A 17,825-nucleotide genomic window follows, 5' to 3' on the forward strand; every position below is an offset into this window, starting at 1 on the left:
CATATATCCATGAACACATGATCCCTATTTAGGGATGTGCTACATAGGCATGCTGGTGAAGGAGTTTGTTGCTTCAAGTCACCAAAGTCAATGGAGAAATGTCTACATGTGGCTAGTATCACTGCATTTGTTTATTCAGGCCAAAAACTGCATGTCAATAGAGAGTAGGGGTATAATAGGCCCAGTTCATCTGATTGTACATGAAGTAACTTGTCTGTTTAGCTGCAACAAATCTATTCTTCTTGAAATGTTTCTAGGTGCCTGGAAACAAGCTTTAGTCATGCAGCTTTTAAAAAGGCCCACCGCAGATCATGCAGTCATAAGCAACTTTCGTCCACCTCACTATTACCCTTCCCAATTAAATTATTATGAGAGGCTATTAATAAACAGATTTCTTTTTTTTCTAGAGGTCACTAACAATTCTTCAGCCTACCCAATCTGGATTACTAGCACCTTCACACAGCACACTGCTTTGGCCTCTGTTCTTAAAGGCCTTCGAATGATGGTAGTCCATGGGAAAACATCCGCTTTAGTTCTGTTAGATCTTTCCATTGTGCTCACTATGATCCACCATTTGTTATTACTAGCACCTTCACACAGTACAGTGACCGCTTTGGTCTCTGGTCTTGAAGGCCTTTGAATGATGGCAGGCAATTGGAAAACATTCGCTTTTGTTCTGTTAGATCTTTCCACTGTGTTCAATTGGATTTCTGATTACTACCCCATCTGGAAAAGGTTGGTATTCAAGGCCAGACCATGTCCTGGATGAAATCCTACCTTTCTCACTGGGTGCAAGCAGTGTATCTTCCTCCTGTTCAATCTGAGTTTAAGGTGCTCTCCCACAGTGTACCACAGGTCTCATCCTTAAACCTCAAACTGTTCAATCTCACGCCCTCCCCTAGTACAGCTTACCCATGGGTTTGGTCTCAGATTAATTTGCTACCCAGACAACAGATAGATTCTGTTTCCTTTAAATGATAACAGCCTTGATTGCATTTCTGTTTTTCATATTTGCTTGTTCAGAAAAGTTGACTGGATGGGAATTAACTCCCCAGTGCTTAATTAATTTCAGCTCGTGGTTGCTGGTGGGGACCACCACAGACATCTTTGGGACCAGCCCTTATTTTTATACATCACACCTTTATAAGAGCACGAGAGGGAAAAATGCATAAAACGGAAAGACAGGGGAAGAGAATGCTGGATAATTCATCACAAAGGGAGAAAGCAGAAAACTGCATGAGTGAGATAAGGAGGCAGTGAGTGTCTTGTAATTGATTAAAGAGGCACAAGGTTGATTTGGAACTGCACAGTCTTGGTACGCACTGCGCCAGAATTTCATTGTACCAGCGCCTGGCTTCTGAAGCAGAGCCCTGGGCATTGGCACTCATTCTTTCACAAGTTAAGCATTGTAACTCCCTCAAATAGCATTCAGATAAGATTGAGATCTTAATTTATTTTTGGTTACTCTAGTAGCTCTCGACTAACAAGTCTTACTGTAATCTAACCCACTCAGCTCAGACCATTCTCGAACCAGTCCATCATGCTTGGAACCAAGGCCTTATTGTTGACCAAAATCTCTCCCTTTCATCTTATATCAGCAAATGATCTCCTGTCTGCTTCATGCTTTTAACACTGGTACACAAAGAAATCCTCTTTTCTCTCTGTTCAATCTTGCCACCTAGTGGTTCAGTCAACTATTTTTAGCTATGTGGACTGCAGTAAATCCCTGTTCTTGGGTCCCTCCATTTCCATTCGCTTTCGTCTTCAGTTTGCCAAGAAGGTATTGCCTTGTTTTGCCTTCAATCTTCCTATTCATCCCTTTTCATCGGAGGCATTGAAATTTCTTCATTGAGAAGACTACCTATCCCATCATGCATAATTTTCAAATCCCTTTGAATTGTGTTCCAAGATTACCATGGCCATGGCCTTTGCTATCTCCAACAAAAATGCTTCCAATGCTGTTGCACCCACAATCTCAGACCTATTACAGCTCGTCTTCTGATAGTCTCCTAATTCCACCGCCAACGGGCAGGAGGCCACACCTCTAGAACTGCGGCTAAGTTATGGGACTCTCTGACTCAATGAAGTCTTGAAAACTTGGTTTTCACCAAACCCCATTCCAAATGTCCATGACCTTCTGTGGATCAGTATCAATAGCATTAGGACACCTTCCAGTTAACCACTCTTTAAAAAACATTTCACAAAGCATACCTCTCTTCACCGGTCTGTGCCTTGCTCTAATGGTGCTTAATCAAGCAGTGTTACATCTGAATTTGCTAACAAAATCAAAGGTATACCAACATTTCACACAATTCATCTCAACAGAGCAACGTCTCCTCTGGATCATAGCCACTAATGGTATGAGTTGATTTTGAAAACAAAGTAAAGAAGGTATTTAACTCCAAAAGAGTCGACCACAGGGCCTCATTACCAGTGTGGCGGTCCGAGGACTGCCACTCTCGCATTGGCAATTGGACTGTCGCACTCTGGGTGGTCTGACCGCTGAATTACAACCCTGGTTGGGCGACCCGCTAGGGGACCACCATCCCCACTGGAATCATGGTTCCCAATGGCATGATGGTGGTCAGAATTTAACTCAGCCAGGGCGGTGCTGAACTCAGCGCCACCTGGCTGATTACAAGTCCCCTCACCCCCAGCCTTTCCATGGCGGCATGGAAAGGCTGGCAGTGAGGGTGCTCTGGGGACACAGGAGGGGCATGGCATGGGCAGTGCAGGGCCCCCCTGCCCATCATCATTGGCTTTGCAGACAGTGCACATTCTGAGGGTGCTGATCAGCCCCCTCTCTGCTATGAGATAGCACTCAGTTCCTTTACGGAAGCCGAGTGCTACCTCATAGCACAGTTCCTGCCAGTCTGACATGTAGAGACACTGTTATAGGGCAGGGGGGACACCACCACTTTGGCAGTCGTGTCCTCCCTGCAAGTTTGGCGGTCCTGCAGTGGGACCGCCAAACTCATAATGAGATTGATAGTCTTTACCACTTCCTGAAGTGGAAGGAATATGGGCATGACGAAAGGTCCTGGGAGCCAAAATACTGGGTGAATGCTACATGATTACAGCTACTCTTCCATCAGCAACAGCAGCAGAAACCATTACCAAAGGACTGGAATCTGATGAAGGGCACTGTGATAAAACAAGTACTGGCTACTTCGGACAGCAGTAGCTTGCCTCCAGAAGTTATTACTGTGGTGGCCATTACAACCCTGGCGGTCGGTGTTAAAGCAGCAGTAAAACCGCCAACAGGCCGGTGGTAAAAAAAATTGAATCACAACCGTGGCGGAAACCGCCAACATAGACAGCCACTTTAACACTCCGACCGCCGCGGCGGTACAAACAAACACCGCGGCGGTAACCGCCAACAGACAGGCAGAACACAATTTACGGCCCACTGTATTACAACAGGCCAATCCTTTTCCGGGGCGGATTCACCGCAAACAAAAACACAGCAGAAGCAGGACTTGGAAGGGAAAACACTCACCTATACACACCCCACGAGGAAGCAGGACGCCATGGAACCCGAGCTCCAGATACTCCCAGCCTTTATCTTCCTGCTCCTCTACCAGGAACAACAAAGACGGCGGCGAAGACCACGATGAGTACTGCACCTACTACACAGGGGAGTGGGGAGGGAAAAAAGAGTGACACACACACGCAACACGCAACACTCCCACCCCCACTCTCACCCACTACAACAAACACACAAGTACATGTAGATACATTACATTTACAGCCCCCAAACCCCCCCTGGAAGAATGCAAGGGCAAAAGGAAATGAGTAGAACGTTTGTAAACCATTCAAATACAATAATCAAAAATATATATATATAAATATTTACACTATAAACAAATATATACACCAAGAATACAAGACCAAGGTATTCCACCATCATAGTCCGTGGACTACTGGCCCAAAATGCATGGGCGAGGCCCACACTCAATACCCGATCAAAACAAAGATAACACTGCTGGGGCATCAGATAGACATAAAACAGGCACCTCAGGGGGAAGGGAAGAGGGGGCACCTCAGCCAGATGAGTGCACGACACCAGATCCACGATGGGGCTCTATGCCCAATGCTGTATCCTGGGGAGTTCAAAGCCACAGTCTCACAAGTCTTTACAGTGGGTGGGTTGCCCACTGCTGCTTCCTGGGGAGTGCAAAGCCACAATCTCACAAGTCTTTCCAGTGGGTGGGTTGACCACTGCTTTATCCTGGGGAGTGCAAAGCCACAGTCTCACAAGTCTTTACACTGGGTGGGTTGCCCACTGCTGCATCCTGGGGATTGCAAAGCCACAGTCTAACAAGTGGATGCCTTACTCCACTGGTTCTGGAGGGGTCTTTGTGCCCAGAGTACTTCATCCTGCCAAGGACAGAGGTACTGGATGCCTTTCTCCACTGGTTCTGGAGGGGGCTTTGTGCCCAGAGTGCTTCATCCTGCCAAGGACAGAGGTACTGGATGCCTTTCTCCACCGGTTCTGGAGGGGGCTTTGTGCCCAGAGTGCTTAATCCTCCAAGGACAGAGGTAGTGGATGCCTTTCTCCACTGGTTCTGGAGGGGGCTTTGTGCCCAGAGTGCTTCATCCTGCCAAGGACTGAGGTAGTGGATGCCTTACTCCACTGGTTCTGGAGGGGGCTATGTGCCCAGAGTGCTTCATCCTGCCAAGGACAGAGGTAGTGGATGCCTTTCTCCACTGGTTCTGGAGGGGGCTTTGTGCCCAGAGTGCTTCATCCTGCCAAGGACTGAGGTAGTGGATGGGTTACTCCACTGGTTCTGGAGGGGGCTTTGTGCCCAGAGTGCTTCATCCTGCCAAGGACTGAGGTAGTGGATGGGATACTCCACTGGTTCTGGAGGGGGCCTTGTGCCCAGAGTGATTCATCCTGCCCGTGGCGGCCTCAGTAGCGTCAGAAGCTTTGGCGCTCATTGGCCTGCGGTGCTAGTGGCGGCGGAGTCCTGTTCAGCGGTGCTGGTGGCGGCGGTGTCCTGTTCATTGGTGCTGGTGGCGGCGGTGTCCTTGGCAGCGGTGCTGGTGGTGGCAGTGTCTTTGGCAGTGGTGCTGGTGGCGGCGGTGTCCTGTTCAGCAGTGCTGGTGGCAGCGGTGTCCTTGGCAGCGGTGCTGGTGGCGGCGGTGTCCTGTTCTAGCGGTGCTGGTGGCGGCGGTGTCCTTGGCAGTGGCGCTGGTGGCGGCGGTGTCCTTGGCAGCGGTGCTTGTGGTGGCGGTGTCCTTGGCAGCGGTGCTGGTGGCGGCGGTGTCCTTGGCAGCAGTGCTGGTGGTGGTCTTGTCCGCCGTGCAGGTTTTCGCCGACTTGCCTGTTTTTCTGTGCCCCTTCCCCACCTTGGATGGTGGCGCAGCTGTCTTCCCACTCCCAACTGTACCCCTGGGAGAGGCTTTGGTGGTAGATGTTTTGCCTCTCTCCTGCAGGGCTCTGGCCAACTTTTTGTGCTTTTGAGGTGGGGGACTGTCCGTGGTCTGGCTCCTTGGCTGCCCTACTGTTTGGCACACTCCAGAGCCGGTTACTACTGGCACCACTGTTCCTGCAGATGTTGTGGCTGAGGTGCTGGGTTCGGACCTGGAAAGGTGGGCCCTAGGAGACTGAAGGGGTGGGGAGGTGAGGGGAAGAGGTCAAGGGTGGACAGGAAAGGTTTTTGGGACACACTGGGACGGGGAGATGGAGGGGGTTTGGGAGTGGAGGACGAGGTAGTGGTTGTAGGAGGTGTACGTTTGCTGACTTTGGGTGAAGGTGCATGGGCTGGAGGCTGTCGTGAGGTGGATGGCTGTTGGGTGGGTGTGTGGCTGCGTTTGTGTACCTTAGGATGTGGGCTCACAGACACACTGGGAGACAACACAGGGGATGTGTGAATGGTAGTGGGGGTGGTGACTGCACGTGAGCGGGTGTGGTGGTGGGTGTGCTGGTGATGGAGGTAGTGGCTGAAGATGTAGCGCATGCAGGTGTGAGTGGAGACGAGACTGGGAGGGAGGAGGGAGACGAGGAGGAGGGGGACACAGTGGAGGCAGTGGATGTTGATATGTCTGCATGTGTATGATGCTTACGTGAGTGCTTGTGGGATGTGTGGGGCTTATGTTTGCCTGAGCTTCCCTTGTGTGTTGACGTGTGTGCATGCTGGTCTGATGGTGTGCTTGGGATAGGCTGAGGTACAGGGCTTTGGGTCTGGGTGGAGGAAGTTTGAGGGGGGAGACTAGAGACAGGGACAATGGCTGCCATCAGTGCTGAGGCCAGAGTCTGAAAAGCTCGCTGTTGGGCTGCCTGACCAGAATGAATGCCCTCCAGGTATCCATTGGTCTGTTGCAACTGCCTCTCTACACCCTGGATGGCATTCAGAATGGTAGACTGCCCAACAGTGAGGGATCTCAGGAGGCCAATGGCCTCCTCACTGAGGGCAGCAGGGCTGACTGGGGCAGGGCCTGAGGTGCCTAGGGCGAAGAAGATGCCCACCCTCTTGGGTGAGCGGCCACAGGGCATACGCTGAGGGGCTGCTGGGAGGGCCGGTCTGGTAGGGGGGTGGAGTTCACATTATACCACTTCAGGCCACAAGGCTTGCAGCCAACATCTCTACTCCTAGGGGGGGGCAACATTCCCAGCTGTAGAGCAAACGCTCCAGCCTAGGGAATGCTTGAAAACTTAAAAAAACCTTTGAGGGGTTATCATTTTAGAGTCCCACCCAAATTTGGGTAGGGAATCTGGTAATTCTTTTGGGGGAGGCTACGCAGCTCCTGCAGCTCTACCTGCACATTAGTGTTATGGTGGTGGTGGCTCCATCCTCCTAGGGCTACCACAAGCCAAAAATGAGCAGCTTGTATTCCAAAACATGGGCCAGGCCAGCAGGGCATTATGGGGTATTTCTGCACGTTTGCCATTATAATTCTAGCAGCAACTCTCCCGCTGAGCTGGGAGAGCTGCTCTTTCTTTTGCCATCTTGTTTTTCTCGTTCTCTTTTTAAGCAGGGTTGAGGTGCAGTTTGTGTGGGCCTAGGAGAGCCCTGTCCAACCAGGGCACCCACTTTTGCAGGCTTACGTTGGAGAGCAGCTTGGGGAAGCTACCCCTGCCTGCTGTCAGTGGCTGCCTGCATGGGCAGCACACTTGCTTGCTGTTGCAAAAGCCAGCACTTCATTCTGGTCTTCCCACTCCTGAGGGCAGATGCATCTTGTACAGCCGGCCATCCTCTGAGGAATCCAGACACATGGGGAGTGCTTTTGCACTCCCACTCCTCTCCAGCTGTCATCGAGGCCCAGGGATGGGGTCCAGGCCCATTTTTAGGATCGCGGGTGAGTGCAATGGTGTCCCCTGCATTCATCTTCTCAGTGGGACTCAGGGATGGGGTGTATGGGCCCTCTCCCACATTCGTGGTGGGGGCGCCAGTACTCCCTAGAGTTCATTCTTCTTGTGGCCCAGGGATGGGGACTTGTGCCCCCTTCTTTCTTTGTGGTGGCATGACGGCACTCCCTCGTCAACTAAAACTTCTCGGGCCCAGGGATGCAGTCCTTGGCCCTTCTCCTCTCTGGGGGGAAAAGTGTGGTGTTGCTTCCCGGCTTTGTTTCCTATTCCTCCGCGGGCAGCCCGCAGGCCCTGGCTCACACTGGAGGCCGAGATGAGAAGGACGGCAGACCACCATGCGTTCCATCGCTGAAAGTAGGCCAAAAGTCACAAAAATTCAAACAGGGATAACTCGGGCCCTGTTGGGCCGATTGCGGTGACTTTGGTCTTGTTTTGCTCCTGGTGGCGTGCCCTAGCCACCTGGAACACTTTTGTCTGGTCTCCTGGTCTCAAAGGGTGATGAACTTCGTAGGGAACTGGTTGCACTGCTCCCTCAACTAGCCTTTCATTGTGTTATCCTTTGGGCCTCTGCTTTTCCTTGCGCAGAGCCCAGTCTTTTCCCCAACTAGTCCTCAGTAGGTGTAAGGGGACCAGGGTCCCTGGTCCTGGAGCATGCCCCACTTATCCTGGGGTCAATCAGAGGCAGAGACCTTGATCCTCCAATGGGACGTCAGGGGATTCTTCCTTCCAATTGGTCATGGGGCTGGCCTCCAGTCCCAGTGTTCCCAGAAAAGCACAACTAAGAGATAACTTTCTCCCCTGCGCAGGATCTTTTAAGTGGGAGTGGACGTGTCCAGCAGGGCTGCACCTCTGGCTTATCGTGATGTGCCACATCACCTCTCCACCCTTGCTCCAACCTCCCTGCACATTCTTCTGGGATAGCTCAAAATGGCTTCACCCAGGAGTAACTTGCCATAGGTACTTGCCCTCGCTGACATCACTGCCAAGGCCTTCCCCAAGCAAATCTTCAAAGCATCCCCCCCTCTGGTTTGGCTCTAGAGGTCTGGACTCCCTCCTTTGTTGAGTGGCCTGGGCCAGGCCCTTTTCCTGGCACAGGATGACAGACCCAATCCCTTCCTCCTTCTGAGCTGACGTAAGCACTGTTAATTGCTTTTTTTGATGGGTGAGGCCTTTGTTTCTTCTGCTAAAGAAAAAAGTAACTAACCCAGCCCAGCAGGGTCACAAAAGGCCTGGGATCTGATCCTCAGCTGAGCCACAGAAATGAGACATTCCTGGATGACCCATTAGCTGTGCAGGTATGCTTTTGGAATTCACAGAAGTGTTCTTTTCTCACAGGTTACAGTGTAGATTGGTGGGACAGGTTACCATCCACTCTGCACAGTCCCTTCTTCTCCAGGATACCTGTCAACAGTTCTTGGGCTGAGGAAGACAGGACTCTCCCATGTACAGCCCGCACATGTGTGCACATGTGTATGCACACCTGCTCCGTGTGTAACCAGCCAAGTGCCTCTTATCATTGCTGCATTACAGCAGCCTTATCTTAAAAGGAAGACACTGGTGGTAAGCACCTGCAGTCCATTTTACCATGAGTTTACTGTGGGTGAGTCACAGGCCATGATGCTCCTCTACAGTAAAAGGTCAAAAACCAGGTGACCAAAAAGCAAAACATCCAGGCGGATTAGATGGTCAGAACCACCTTCTCACAATAACTCTTCTCCTTTCCCCTAGTGGCTTCACCTGGATTTATTGGTACTTATCAAATGCTAGACAAGGCCAAGGTGTAGCTGTGTGGGGCGAATTCTGGAGGACAATGTTGTGATACATGCTGTATTCTTAGCAAGGCATAGACAGGTAGTGTTTAGTGAGTTCTCTCTTATCTAGGTGGAAGTGTGTTAAGTACTTTACACTGAGCGCACTGTCAGAGTATTTATCCCTTCTGTAGGGGGCAGTGTGTAGGACATTTTTCTTTCGTTGGCAGGTACTGCTTGGGTATCAGTGAGAGATTGTGTCACTGGTATTCCCCATTATGTTGGAGGTAAAGTTTAATTTTTCTCTGTGAGTTGTGATGTTTGTGATAATTTTCTACCTAGAGGAATAGTACTATAAATGTATACTTTATTATGTGTATTTGTGATTCATTCTCAGCAAGTGCAACACAAAACGTTGCCTGTTAATTCTTCCTGAAGGATCTAACCATTCTATGTCATAGTCCCTATGCTAGATTGCCATTGAGTTCAAGGGCATATTTCGCCCAATTAAAACTTGGGATAATACATAGCAACAACTGTAGAATTAAAGGTGCTTTTCTCCTTCTAATGCCGTCAGCACACTGCATTGAAGATGCCGTCGATACAGGGATATCTGCACAGTTTACAACTAGGCTCTTCAGGTAATGCCCCCTTTAATTCCTTAACCTGATTACAGAAAGCAACTATATTTCCCCGCACATGAACAAGTCTGTCTTTCTTTGTTTCTCTGCTGCTTTCCTGAGCGTCGCCCCAGGCCATTCTACCAAATTCCTCTGACCCCTGTGGACTCCTGTCTTCCCTAATCATGACAGACGCTTAGCGCGAGAGGCTGGGAGAAATTTCACCTGTGTCGATTTACTCCCAAGCCTATAAAAAATTCTAGGTCTGTTTAAAGCCTGCCTTTAGTTACTTTTCTCTCAAGGTAATAAAAATTCAGGTGAAAAATGACAGACGTGTACAATAGCGTTTAGTGAATAAGGTAAACGGATAGGGGTAATACAATTTTAAAATACAGCTTCCGTTCATGGTGCTCTGCAAACGACGATTTAAATACATTTGCTATGACAACTTCGATACATTTGTCTTTTTTTCATTCTCAGGGCCTGACAAACTCCGATTTCTTTTCGGCATGGAGTTAGCTAAATATTTCCTGAGGGCAGTACAGTACGTGTGGAGTCTCATATAAATCTTGCCCTGCAGAATTATAACTTTCATAACCATCAGTGCCCATAACTGGGAGTTGACGTCATCACTCTTGGCGCTGTAACGAGTTGTGAGGTCTCAGAGCTTCGAGCGTTGAATTACTCTTCATTAGAGAAGACGGGAGAACAAAATTCATCTCAGCACTTCCTTCTTCGTCACATGACTCTGCTGCAAGTCGTGGACCATTACATGGTCGTCCTCAGGGAATCCTTATAGTTTGGGAGAGTTTTCACGACACAACGCAGGTATAACAAATGTTCATATATCTCCTAGGGACCATTTATGTCCGATGGGGAGAGCTGTACTAAGCAATCTGGAAACAAGTATTTTTCTCGCAAGGAATCACTGTTATAAGGATGCTAAATGCACACTCTATGGCAGTCACCGAACCGTTACAGGCCCGCTCCTCGGTGCACAAATCAAGCTCCACAGATCATTAGGAGTCCTGGAAGCTCATCATGCCCTCCTGCGGGAGCATCCAATGGTTCTCGTCAAAATGGCGGCCTGTCTCCTTTGCTTTGTGTCAGCTGAATCCTGAATGTCCCCACATAGTATGCGTCGCCATTAGCGCATATTTAATGGAGACTTGGGATCGAAGACATGCATTGGAACGGTCAACTCAAGGAGACTCCTAATGACCTACGATGCTTGGAGACCTGACAAAAGCCCAGCTACTGAAGCAAGAATCAGTTGGCTCTCAAATGAATGAGATTGCATGCAGAAGCGCCATCTCCGTATTGCTGCTGCCTCATTTAGAAGACAATCCTGTCCAAACCTACAGTGAGTACGTCAGGTGGTGTGTCGCGCGCCACACTGCTGAACACACACCTGAACGTGGCACCTGCTTTGTTTGGCGTAGAGGGGCACTTCTCATTTCCAAGTCATAAAACTGTCGTGCCAGTAAGAGGAAAAGAGTGGCTGGCAAGCTGAGGCCAAGGGAAGCAGTAAAAGCGGTATTATACTGCTGAGGAGAACTGTGCGAATCTAATTAATAAATGTCTCTCCAACTAAAAAGAATTACTATGTGGAGTGAAATATTAAAGAGACAAGATAATTCAATGTTAGGAAGATGTCAAATAGAAGGCCAGTCTCTAACACTAGAGGAGCAATACCAAACACGACAATATAATAGACCATATTTTAAATTATCTACCAAAATAAGGGTATATTTATCTTTAAAAATCATGTCAGGTTTCTTCAGTTCTGATCCCATGATATGATGAGCTTTAAACAAAATGGAAGCTGATCAGCATATAGGGCCTGATGACGAGGCTGGCGGTCTTGAGACCACAAGCTTTGCAGTGCGGGTAAGGACTGCCAGGCTACTGCTGTCTCCGACAAGATCAGTGACGATGGTGGAGGTCGTAATCAGTCAGGGCCGTGCTGCAAGCAGTGCCGCCCTGCTGATAACAACCTGGTCTCCGTCAGCCTTTTTGCTGGTGGAAAACAAGTGCAGGGGGCCACAGAGGGCCCCTGCACTGCCCATCCACTTGGCATGGGCAGTGCAGGGACCCCACTGCCCAGCTTTCTCGCAATGTTCACTGTCTGCTGTGCAGACAGTGAGCATTGCGAGGGTGCTGATGCCCCCTGCAGCAGCAGCAGCATTGCCACTGGCTCGCTAACAAGCCGGCAATAATGCTGCCACCACTTTCACAGTAGGTTGACTGGCGGAAACCTTGGTATCCGCCCGTCAGCACAGGGGGAAAGTCATAACAGGCCAGACGAGGAGGTAACCAGCAAGGTGGCAACCTCCCCGTCAGAAGTTCCACAGACGGGTTATCCCGTCCACCAAACTCATAATGAGGCCCATAGTCACTGGACTATGTAATATGCATCCTCATGCATTAATGATTGTGCAGGAATACAGCGGAGAAAAAACGTTTGAGGAACTGCGCACTGGGCCAATGTTATCAGCAAGATAGTAGCAAGTAACAATTCCCCATGATGCACTTCTACATATCATCCCTGCAGCCCTTTTATCAATGACTCGCAAGCGAAAACAGAAGCACAAGCTTGCCGTTATGCAAATTTTTACTGATATAGACATGTTTTGGCAGTATCATTTGCAGATAAAAGCGTGGAGAAATATCACAATCTGAGGTGCAGATAAAACTAACCCCCATGAGGCAAGCTATCAACAGAGCAGGTTTTTGTGTGTGGGATGGCAGAGGTACAAACGGATCTGTTCAAGCCAAGACAGCTGGCTATTCATTTCACACAGAACTCAGGAGATTTATTTCGTTATTTATTTGTAGAATTTGTGTTGTGCACACTGCAACCTAAATTGTCTCTATGCACATGAAAAACAGAAGGGGTGCTTTAAGACAGTCACAAAGATAAGGACAAAACATACATTGCATGCCACTTTAATGGAATTAGCAGAGTAGATCCCTGATGGCTTTTCTAAACATGATCGGGATAAGCATACTTCTGTATATCAGAGGTGACTGGTTCAAGAGTTTCGGTGGGTGCAAGGATGGTGAACCTGAAATCACCTCTGATGTATTTGGAGGGAGATTTAAATTCCTGATTCAAGACCTGATTACGATTGCCGCCCATTCAGGGGTCAATATTTTCGGTCCCCGGTAAAGGGGTTGTAATTTACGGAGTGTGAAAGAGTGCCTGCTATGCATTTCCTCTATAAAATGCTGAAATACACATGGATGTTGGTGTTTTTACATTAAATTGTGCATGTAGCAGTAAATTCAGGTTTAACCTGGTAAGTTCCAGCTAGTTGGCCCTGCAGAAAATGCGTGGGGAAGAATGTGTGAGGTGTGGTAATTACCACAAAACTTGTAATTCTGAGTTCTGCTCAAACAGGCATTTCTTCAAGGACTGAAAAATAACAGAGGAGCGGGGATTGTCTAACAGTTGTGAAGCCAAAGAAATGGATTTTACACCTTTGCAGGAGTTTTTTACAACACTGACTCTTCAGTTTCATTGAAAGGAGAATGTGGCTTAAGTTGTGAGGCATCCACAATGGCAATGAAGACTTTTTTGTACCTATAATTATTTGCTGATTCTTTTTAAATCTCTTAGACTATCTGAGAACCAGCTTGAGATGGAGGAGGAAATCTCTGCTGACTCATGAAAGGACAAATTACCTGCAAAATCAGTGACTTAGGGTCCCATTACGAGTGAGGTGGTCAGAGGATAGCCACACTTGCGGTGAGGGTTGGACTGCCAAACTCCAGGCAGTCCGTATGCCACATTACAACCCTGGCAGCTAACCTGCCAGGGAACCACCGTCCCCACTAGGACACTAGGAACATCATTCCAGACTGTCTGACGGTGGTCCGAGTTGTACTCAGCCACGGCGGCGCTGAACTCAGCGCCTCCATGCTGATTACAACTAAGCTTTCCACCAGCCTTTCCATGGAGGTCACCCTGTCATGGACAGGCTAGTGGACAGCCAGTGCCGGGGGCCACAGGTGGCCCCCTGCACTGACCATGCCCATGGCATGGGCAGTGCTGGAGCCCCCCCCCCCCCTTCCCAGAACCATCAGAATTTTTTGGGTTCAGCTGGATGCATGTGCAGGACTCTTAGACAGTGAATTAACAACCATAAACAAAAATTGCTCAAATGGCTTTGAAATTTAAGAGCAATATACCAAGTTAAGGTCTGTATTCCAGTAACGTATAATCTATATAAAAAATGCCATCTAATAAAAATCAATAAAAGAGCACAGCAGTAGAAGTTAGAAGTGTCAGTATATATGCACTTTATTGGTACAACAGCCCTGCTTAGAAGGGCCAGTGTTGAAAAAGTATCATTGCCAATACATGCTTCATTAAGCAACTGAGCAGGTACTCTGAACGTCAAATAAAAGTGGTGCCCCTATGACAGCACATTCCAAGTCAAAGTTCCCCCTTATTGCTGACTCCTCTGCGACAGGTCTTCCTTTATAAACACACATAAGTGTGCATCAAATATACGATAACGCACTAAGGGCCTCATTACAAGTTTGGCAGTCGGACCATCAAACTGCCATAGTGGCAGCTGCCAAAAGACTGCCATGTTGAAAGTCATACAGATCGGCGTATTATGAGTTACACAGGCAAGACTGACAAAAGCCAGCCAAAAAACCTACACCGCCAGTACTTTGGAGGGTGGGAAATAGGCAGCCTGACCACCAGCACAGACAGCCCGTGAACCAACCACCGAACCTATTACAAGTACAAAGTCATAGTGGCGGACAGCAATGGTGGTCTGCAAATGGCGGTCCGAACCACAGCAGTTCGTGGTCAACAAAGTAATGCACAACACCACATTGGATGGATTTGAAAACAACACAGCTGATACACATTGCGACACCGGACAGACCTGAAAAACACATTATAACGCACCACTTCACACACCACAGTCCTTTGCATCTGCAACGCAACACACTATTGTCAGAGAACATTATAATTTTTTTTAAATAAAACTATAAAATAGGCACCCTCCAAATTTCACTGAGCACATATCCCACACCCTCAACACACTCCCATAACATCCATTTGCACCTCTCTACTCCATTTACTCTCCGCCACCTGTTTATTTCGCACCACGTATCAATTCTTTTTATTGACACACCATGTTACCCCAGAAAAATCCCTGTTTCACTGAAGATGAATTATGGTGGATTAAATCTTTAGAGTTGAGCCACATCTATTTGGAAGCCAAGTCCAGCACACTACTATCACCAGGAAAATGGAAATGTGCCAAAGGAAAGTCAGCTGAGTGAATGCTGTAGACCCCACCCCATGCGCAAGGGACAACATCAGGAAGAGGTGGAACAATCTCCGGGGCAAGTTCCATTCCATGGCATACAGGTACCAGCTGCATGTCCAGAAGACTGGCATTGCCCCCCCACCTTCTCCCGTTCAACCCACATCATGGGTGGAGAACATCTTATCCATCCTGCATCCAGAGGGCTTAACAGGAATACCTGGGGGAGTGCAGTCTGGTAAGTCAAAATCAAAATGTATTTTTATGCATTCTCACTTCTCACCTTCTGCCAACTTAACCATCACCCCACTCAACAGACCAGTGTCTACCTGTCCATAGACCCCTGTCCGGCCTCTACCATGTGAACTAGACTCATCTGGGGGGACAACATCTCTGTACAGTGCGTGTTGTACAAGGATTGGCAGCACTAAAATTCCCAGCAGGCACTGTTCCACTATTACAAAAAACCAGAACAGTTTATCCTACTCAAAGTTACCTTGTTTGCCAACTCCCCATGGGAATGTACACACCTGAGAGAATAACATCAGTTCAGTGTGTGTAGGACAGGCATTACAGGAATGCTAAGGACAGGAGGCACTGGTACTGTCACTACACTCAGTCACAACATGTCCTCGGCTCCAATAACCCTTCTCCCTCTACTCAGCCATTGAACTGTAGTCATCTGAGAGGATGACATCTGTATATTGTGTGTAGTACCTGGAGTAACATGATTGTAAATCCCAGGAGGGCCAGTCCCTATAACTACAAAACCCAGGCCAGTGTCCATATGACATTGAGCATCTGCTTGTGAACTCACAAATGAAGTTCACCCACCTGGGAGGGACCAAGATACAGATTATGGTACACTCTCTAGTGTGGCCACTACCTAGATCCATCTTATGCAGCTAATCCAAGGTGAAAATATTGTGGACAGGAAGGACAGCTCAACCTGTGTGCAAAACAAATCTGAGACAGATCAAAGGCCTCAAGATGCATCATATGAATGGTATTGGCAGCAGACACATTCGCAAGCACTGACCACATGATGACAACTATCACATATACAACAAGGTTCTGGGTCTTCCTGCATAACAATCAACTAGGTCCTAAAATGACATAAACCACATCCTGCCCAGCGAATGTTTAGCATGCACTGCTGGCAATAAATATGCCCTTCCAAGTGCTAATAAACTCAGACATTCTGAAGCTAGTTGACTGAAATGGAATTGTTATGTTATTCAAATGTCAGTTCAATAAAACTGATAACATGTGTACCTGTCACCTAAGGGAAATCTGCAAATCCAATGTTTATATGGTCTTAGCCAAATGACACTGTTAACTATTAGAGGTAGATGTCACAATACAACCTTCAACATTGTATCTCTCACATCAACAGGTCTAGCTGCCACTGCGAATACCAAGACCACTGAAAAGACTGCCACTATCCCCATGGATGAAGCCCTCAGTGAGGACACCACTGCTGGACGTGTGGACGGTTCTGGCCCATCCAGGCAACCTGGTCATACGTCACCAGTGAGCCTCACCGTGACCACATTGACACCTCCCAGCCCGTTGCTTCAACATCTCAGGCAGTCAGTCACCTCCACACCTGTGTCCCGAGGACAGTTTCAGACTTCTTGTGGCCCAGTCCAGGATCCTGAGTCAGAGCAAAATACCTCCTGGAACCTGTGGCAGGGGACAAGCTGTGCCCAGTGTGTAGGTATTTAGTGGTAGGGTACATGGGAGGGACGGTATGGGCCTGCAGCATGAGGTTTCTTGGGATGGTCCTGGCCAGGACACCATCAGCCAAGTATTGGGAGCCTATCAACAATCCCAAGGCGTGATTGGCCAGGTACTTGCCGAACTCAGGGAGATGAAGCAGCTGCAGGGGGACTTCCATAGGGAAGCCATGGAAAAGCAGGAGGCCTCTAACACCATCTTGGCCTCCCTAACAGGGGTGTTCAGGGAGATCATTAGCACCCTGATTAGGGACCATGAGCAACACCACACCACCGCCTTTGGCCAAGGAACACTAGCCCCTTTAACATCTGTGGCAATCACTGGAAGGGAGGTCTTTTCAGGGGAAGGACCTGCCTCAGACAACTCTACCTCTGTAGCAGCAGATCCCTCCTGCAAAAGGCGGTATCCAGCAAAGCATCCAGGAGGTGCAGATGGCAAGACACCAACCACTGTCAACAAGTGACCTCTTCCTGAAGGAACTCCTTTGTGTGCCACAGATTCACTCGGTTGACTGTTCTTTAACCACTTTCCATTTTCCATGGTAGTAGGGCACCAGACATTGGACTTCAAATGTTGTGGATCTACTAATTTGATTTCATCCATCATGACTGACCCCTTCACTTTACTTTTTTGCTGAGTCTCACAGTTATTTCCTGTACATATGTGAATAAATACACCTGACACAAAAGCACTGCTTACTAACATTGTTTCAAGATTTTGGAATGTTGAATTGTAAACCCATGTGATGCACATGAGGAAATGATAATGGAAGGAGGGATATGTCTCAGGTAGTGACATGCTGATATTAATTAGCAACTCAATGACACAAGTGCCTGGTCACACCAAACATTTTATTTAACCGTTCAGCAAATAGGCTGTTAAAATGTCTAGACTGTCATAGCCAAGATTGGCTGAGCTATATTGAGTCAAGTTACATATCCCAAAGGTTCCCTCCCCCAGACCACAGAAGAAAGGACTTTGTCAGACCTTATCTCGTAGAACAGACTAACACATTAATGGATATTGTCACTAACTTGACCCTTATCAAATACTAAAACCATGTCTGCCAACTTAGCATATGCCATGGCACAGACAGGGAGCAGTACAACAC

This window comes from Pleurodeles waltl, chromosome 12, assembly GCF_031143425.1.
Source record: "Pleurodeles waltl isolate 20211129_DDA chromosome 12, aPleWal1.hap1.20221129, whole genome shotgun sequence".
Lineage (NCBI taxonomy): Eukaryota > Metazoa > Chordata > Amphibia > Caudata > Salamandridae > Pleurodeles > Pleurodeles waltl.